We start from the raw sequence: 7,392 nt of genomic DNA, 5'->3' as shown, positions 1-7,392 counted from the left end.
GGGACGCTCCAGGCTGTGTGTCAGTCATTCGTAGCTCTGTATTGCTCAGTGGTATCCATTGTATGGAAGCACTTATTGGGGTTGTGTCTAGTTTTTGAAGATTATGAGTAAAGCTGCTATGCTTTCAGATCTTTGGATACACATACATTTTTATTTCCTTCGATAAATACTTACGAGTAGGGTGCTGAGTCACATTTCACTTGATAAGAAACTGCCAAACTAGTTTCCCAAGTGGCTGTGCCATTTTGCATTCCCACCAACAATTGATTCCAGCGTCTTAAGGGTTGAATGGAGGAGGACCCAATCCCCAGGCGTGTTGGGTACTTCCAACCCCTTGACATCTAAGTGATTGAGGGGCTCCCTAGCCCCCCGCCCCCTAATAGAGTGTCTCCGAGGATTCAGGACCTGGGAGAGGTGGCCTCCGTGCTGATTGGGTGTCCTGGACGCTACATGGAAGTCAAGGTGAAGGACCCTATAGCTGACCCTGACAACCACTGGACTAAGAATCAGAACAGTCCCCTCCTATCTTCCTAAAGTCTTAAGTACTAAGGTTCATGTTTGATCTAGGGAGAAGTAATTAATTCTGGAAGATGTCTTTGGGGCAACCTTTGTAGGAGAAGCTGAGCTGGGTATGATTTATAGAAACAAAGAAATAGACTGCATATCCCAAATGCCTTAGGGTATTGTATTGAGCTTCCAGTATATGCCAATTATTGCACTCAGCACTTTATATACATTATTTTTCGATCCTTAAAACCACCCAACAAATTCAGTATATGCATCACGTAGGTATCAAATTTAGGAATCAAAACTGAAGCAAAAGATCATGACTTTGATCTTGTTACCACTCTGCTTTATCCTTTGACAACTCTGTCTGTTTCATATCCCAGCATGTACCCAAGACTCCAGACCCACCTCCCTACTTCTCTCTACTGTTTCCTGCCCTGGTCCCTCTGCCTGGGAGGTTTTTCCTGCCCTTCCTCTTTTTCAACCCTACTCACTTTTTAAAACTGTTTTTATTGCCGAGACCGGTTTGGCTCAGTGGATAGAGCGTCGGCCTGTGGACTGAGAGGTCCCGGGTTCGATTCCGGTCAGGGGCATGTGCCTTGGTTGCGGGCACATCCCCAGTGGGAGATGTGCGGGAGGCGGCTGATCGATGTTTCTGACTCTCTATCTCTCTCCCTTCCTCTCTGTAAAAAATCAATAAAATATATTTAAAAAAAAAACAAACAAAAAAAACTGTTTTTATTGATTTCAGAGAGAGGAAGGGAGAAGGGGAGAGAGATCGAAACATCAGTGATGAGAGAGAATCATTGCTTGGAGCCTCCTGCATGCCTCCTACTAGGGACTGAGCCCGCAACTCAGGCATGTGCCCTGACCGGGAATCTAACCATGACCTCCTGGTTCATGGGTAGGTGCTCAACCACTGAGCCACACCAGCCGGGCCATTCCTACTCATTTTTAAAATGAATACAAAGAAAAGCATTCATAGAACCATCAAATCTCAGTGCAGAAGAAACCTTAGAGGTCATCAAAACTAGTTTCCTATTTCTTGGTGTGCATTTTTTCTTTTTTTTAATGTGACCTTAAATGCTGGCCTACTTTTTACTATATTGTGGCCCTTTAGTTTCATTTCCTTTGTTACCAAGCTCTGTTTATTGCCGGAATTCCTTGCCTTTCTGTTATTTCATTTTAATTGTGTACATCACCCATCTGACCTCTGCCACTGCTTTTCAAATATTCCTTTGATTCCCCTTCTCTCACTCATGGTGATCTTATCCACCTGTAGTAAGGAAACAGTGTTGCCCATGAAGACCCTCATGTCTAATGCCTTCATTTTGGAATCATATTTGCCAAAAAACAAATTTATACTGTATTTGTGTGTGTGTGTGTGTGTGTGTGTGTGTGTGTGTCTTACATATAAAGTCTGAGAAAAGGAACTTTGTATAAATGTAGGGGGAAGGGAAGACAGCAAAACAAAATTGCAATCATCAAAATAACCCTAGCTAGAAGGGAGTTAGTACTGTCTTTAAGAAATGTCTTTAGGAAGTTTGATCTTCATTTGAGCAGCACAACTGTTTACATTGCATACCATTCCTGTCTAAAGACTGCCAGACAATAAAACACTGATCAGTCACAAAATATCCTTCAGCTCCCTAATGTGTCTAATTTTAAAAAACAATCATTACCACCTGACCAGCATGGCTCAATGGTTGAGCATGCACCTATGAACCAGGAGGTCACAGTTTGATTCCCAGTCAGGGCACATGCCCGGTTGTGGGCTCAATCCCCAGTGTGGAGCATGCAGGAGGCAGCTGATGAATGAGTCTCTCATCATTGATGTTTCTATCTCTCTCTCCCCCTCCTTTCCTTTCTCTGAAATCAATAAAAAATATTTTATAAAACCACACACAAAACTATCAGTACCGTTTACTTTGCATTAAAGAATTTGAACAAAAATTCCTCCTTCCAGCCCAGCCAGTGTGGCTCTGCAGTTGAGTGTGGTCCTATGAACCAGAAGGTCACAGTTCAATTCCCAGTCAGGGCACATGCCCAGGTTGTGGGCTCAATCCCCATGAGGGGGAGGGGGGGTGTGTATGCAGGAGGCAGCCAATCAATGATTCTCTCTCATCATTGATGTTTCTATCTCTCTCTCCTTCCCGCTTCTTCGCTGAAATCAATAAAAATATATTTTAAAAAATTCCTCCTTCCATAAGTTAAACTGTAATATACACAGAGCCCTTCTGGTCGCTCATGGCTTTAGGAGAGGCCCACCTGGCCCAGTGCGGGAAGAGGAGGACACTGGCCGCAGAGCAGACAGATTCCACACCACGTCCAGTGTTCCTGCTGAAAGCAGAGTGTGCCCAGCACCCAGGGGCAGATCACACTACATTTGCATTTATGAAATAAATGATTAAATGAAATGAATGAATACATGTTCATTTAATCTTGTATCATCTCACAAAAATCATAATTTCAAAGAAAATGGTAAAACTATGAAATTCTTTCTGGTGTGTTAAGTCACTGTTGCAACACTACATAATTAGAAGTAACTCCTTTTCCATCTTCAGTTTTTATTTCTAACCTTTCAGAAATAACATTTAATGAAAATAGCTGAATAAAAAGCAGACTAATAGTATCTATAAACATTTTGTTTTGAAAAACTAAACCACATGCCTCTCTTTTTTGCTAGTCTGTCAAATAGCTTACATTTGTTAGGTGCTGGGCAAAATATTGTCCTCTGGGCCCAGGGACATTGCTAAGGAAATAGAAATCTTATGGCAGGAATGAGAAAGGATAAACAAAACCGGAAATAACCAGGTTAACCAAACCCCAAATAAATTTGATGGCTAATTGCCGTAACCGGTTTGGCTCAGTGGATAGAGCATCGGCCTGCGGACTGAAGGGTCCCGGGTTCGGACTGAAGGGTGCCGGGTTCGATTCCGGTCAAGGGCATGTACCTTGGTTGCGGGCACATCCCCAGTGGGAGGTGTGCAGGAGGCAGCTGATCGATGTTTCTCTCTCATCGATGTTTCTAGCTCTCTATCCCTCTCCTTTCCTCTCTGTAAAAAATCAATAAAATATATTTTTTAAAAAATTTGATGGCTAATCATTTTAGGATTGTACAAGCGAGATGGTATTTGAAAAGTGAGTCCTAATCCACTTCTTGTTTACTTTTTCAGGCTCAAATGGGCACTCCCCACCTGGACTCCTGTTCTGCAACCTCACATTACAGTGCAGTGTCCTGAGGAGCCCCACTTTCTCAAGCCTCTGCACCCTCCCTCAGCCTGGGGGCCTTCACATCTCAGATGCACTTCCTCTGGGAAGCCTTCCCTGATCCTTCACCTCAGGCCAGTGAGGTGCCTGCTCCTCTGGGTTTCCATAGTGACTTCCATGTACATGTCGGTTTTGCCACTTGCCATGAATTGCCAGGTAAATATTTGTGAAGGTCTGTCTCCCCAAAGAGGCTTCATTCATGGATGCATTCATTGAACACACAGCCTGCTGGGAGGATAAAGGCCAGTCTGGTACTTCCTGCCCTGGAGCAGTTCACAGGGAGTAGGACAGGTTAGCATCCCAACAATTACATTCTGGTGTGAAAAGTGGCCAAATAGAGATACACATGGGCCATACGGGCACTGATGGGTGGTGGTGGTGGTGGGGCGGGGCGGGGGGGGGGGTTGCCTGGCTTTGAGGCTGGAAGGATAGTGATGGCCAGTCAGTTCGAAATGAAAGGTGAGGAAGGATGGTGCAGGCAGAGGGAATGGAGGTGCAGAGGTACCATGAGAAGAGGAACAGGAAACTACAAATATGCCTGCATGCCAGACAGCAGAGTGTGCATAACAGCAGCAAGGAAACAGTTTGGGGCAGGGTAGAGACATCCTGATATACCATACTCAGGAGTATACCCTTGAATATGTGTCATGGATACTTGTTTTGACGGGAAGTAAGTGGAGCAGAAGTAAAATCTCGTGAGAATTTTGGGAAGATTATTCTAAGAATGAGATGGGGGCATAATAAAAGGAAGTGAGCCGAGGTCCCTCTCTTTAGGAGGAAATAGAACAGTGGTTCTCAACCTTCTGGCCCTTTAAATACAGTTCCTCATGTTGTGACCCAACCATAAAATTATTTTCGTTGCTACTTCATAACTGTAATGTTGCTACTGTTATGAATCGTAATGTAAATATCTGATATGCAGGATGGTCTTAGGCGACCCCTGTGAAAGGGTCATTCGACCGCAAAAGGGGTTGCGACCCACAGGTTGAGAACCGCTGAAATAGAAGATGGAGGTTGAAGCTGAAGAAGTGGCAATGGAGAGCAGGGAGGAAACGGATTCTGGAGAAATTTATTTCACATGGAGAATGGGCAGAACAGGTTCATGGAGGAGAAGGAGGCGTGCAGCCCTGGGAAGGCTGACCGTCCATGACCCGGGAACCTCTCCAAGCTGGACATTGGGGTCTAGAGATCAGGAGAGACGTCTGGGCTGGAGGGAGAGATTTGGGAGGCATCTGCACATGGTCCAAAGCTAAAGATTGGATCTCCTAGGAAAAAATATGTCAAGTGTGAAGAGAAGAGGCTGATGCTGGACCCCTGGGGAATATTTGGTAGGAACAGATGGAAATCAGAGATCCTGAGATGTGAGTAGCAAGGAGTCCAAGAAGCTAGAGGAACAAACACCCAGGGAGATGAATATCCCAGAAACCAGGGAAGCAGAGTCCAGAAAAGGAGCAGGTGGTCAAGGGTGTCCCCGGTCCATTTGACAACTAGTGCTCAAAGGGATCTTGGCCCAAGCAGCTCCTTGGGGTGGTGGGGGCAGAAGTCACAATGCAGATAGTAAGGGAACGAATGGAGAAGGGGACTAGCAAGTGGAGGCTACTCTCTCTAGAAGCTTGACTGTGAAGGGAAAATGAATGGAGAGACAGAGGGTGGAGGGGTTCCTTGAGGGCATGGAGCACCTAGCACAGTGCCTGGCCCACTCACATACGTATTTATTGAGTAAACGTTGAAATGATAAGTTGCTGAATAACTGAGTAAGAGCCAGGGAAGACTTTATGTGTTCTGAAGCATTTAATTACTTATTTATATTCAGAAGAGATGGCAGAGAGAAGATATAACCAGAGAAGAAAGAAGCAGGCGGCCTGGAGGATGGTGGGAGCACTCCCATTGTGAGACCCATGTGCAGGGAACAGGAATGTATGCTCCAGAGCAGCGGTCACCAACCGGTGGTCCACGGACACTGGCGGTCGGTCCGTGAGGTCTGAAAGGTCAGCGACCGCTGCTCCAGAGAGAAGGCAACCTGGGTGGGTAACTGCTGAGGAAGGGGAAGTAAGGAGTACAGACAGCATCACCGCGCAATGCACAGGAGAGCCCACGATACACTGTAATCTATGTGGATTATTCAGGGAAAGTGGGAACTCTGTCCTTTAACTCTGTCAGTGACCTGTCTACTAAAACAATGCAAGTCGATGCTGAGACGCACAGACATCTTTTTTCTGAAACAACACAAGATATCAAGAAAGTGACATGATATTTGGAGTAAAGTTTAAAAGGTGGGAAAGCAGAAAATATTGCCTGGCAGGAGCAGGCAAGCATGGCTGACTTTGTGGAAATGGACCTGTATTTGGACAGTTTTCACAGCAAAACTGAGATAATCATACCCTCCCCACAGAGTTGCTGGGAGAGTTAATGTGAAAGTCCTTTATAAATGATCAAGGGTGAGCTGCTGTTATTATGACCTAGTTGCTACAAAGGGCTTAGTGGGTATTAATGAACCTCTCTAGCTTGCACCGCCTTTTAAAAAAATCTTTGCCCTAGCAGCTGGTTTGGTTCAGTGGATAGAGCGTCGGCCTGTGAACTGAAAGGCCCCAGGTTCGATTCCAGTCAAGGGCACATGCCCGGGTTATGGGCTTGATCCCTAGTGGGGGACTTGTAGGAGGCAGCCAATCCATGATTCTCTCTCATCATGGATGTTTCTATCTCTCTCCCTCTTCCTTCCTCTCTGAAATCAATAAAAATATATTTAAAAAAATAAAAAAATATATAAAAATCTTTATTTTTGAAAGTATTACATATGTCCCCCTTTATCCCCCTCTGACCCCCTCCCCCTGCCCCTCGCCCCCCAGGCCTTCACCACCCTATTGTCTGTGTCCATGGGTTATGCATATAAGCATACAAGGTCTTTGGTTGATTACCTCCCATCCACCCACCCTCCCCCCGCATTCCCTCCGAGATTCCGAAGTTTGTTCCATGCTTCCACGTCTCTGGATCCACTCCGTTCACCAGTTTATTTTGTTAATGAGATTCCACATATGAGTGAGATCATGTGATACTTGTCTTCTCTGACTGACTTATTTCACCTGGAGATAAGCTGTGTCAAAAGGAAGAAAATCTTCTTTTTACTGCTGCATAGTATCCAGTGGAATATATGTACCACAGCTTTTTAATCCGCCTGTCTACTGATCCACACCCCCAAGTTTTGTAGCTCTTTTTTGCTACGTGCCCGGCTTCCGACGTTCTTCTATTAAAAGATTAGTAAGACAAAGAGGCCAAAAGCAGCCCAAGAAATTAGCTTGTGTGAATCAATTTTATTGCGTACCCTACTCCCCCCCTCTCCCACCACAGATCCAGAGTGAAGACAAAAAGTATAGGCTCCTAGTTGCCTTTAGAGAAGGCTTATGTACCATGGAATTGCCATTTGACATACCTTTGTAAAGGGCGACTTTCTCTAGTAGGAAGGCAAATTTATTATTTTTCAGTTCTAGGAACACTTGACTTTTTAACATGACCTTTGATTTTACCCAGCACACAAAAATCCATGGATGCGGGCAACAGTGGGCTGGAGAGATGGATGGAGGTTCCAGGGAGGGAAGACCAGGGTCTTCCCTTGACTTA

This window comes from Myotis lucifugus, unplaced genomic scaffold (genome assembly GCF_000147115.1).
Source record: "Myotis lucifugus unplaced genomic scaffold, Myoluc2.0 scaffold_11, whole genome shotgun sequence".
NCBI classification, from domain to species: Eukaryota; Metazoa; Chordata; class Mammalia; order Chiroptera; family Vespertilionidae; genus Myotis; species Myotis lucifugus.
The sequence above is the reverse complement of the archived record's forward strand: the minus strand, read 5'-3'. Positions refer to the sequence as shown.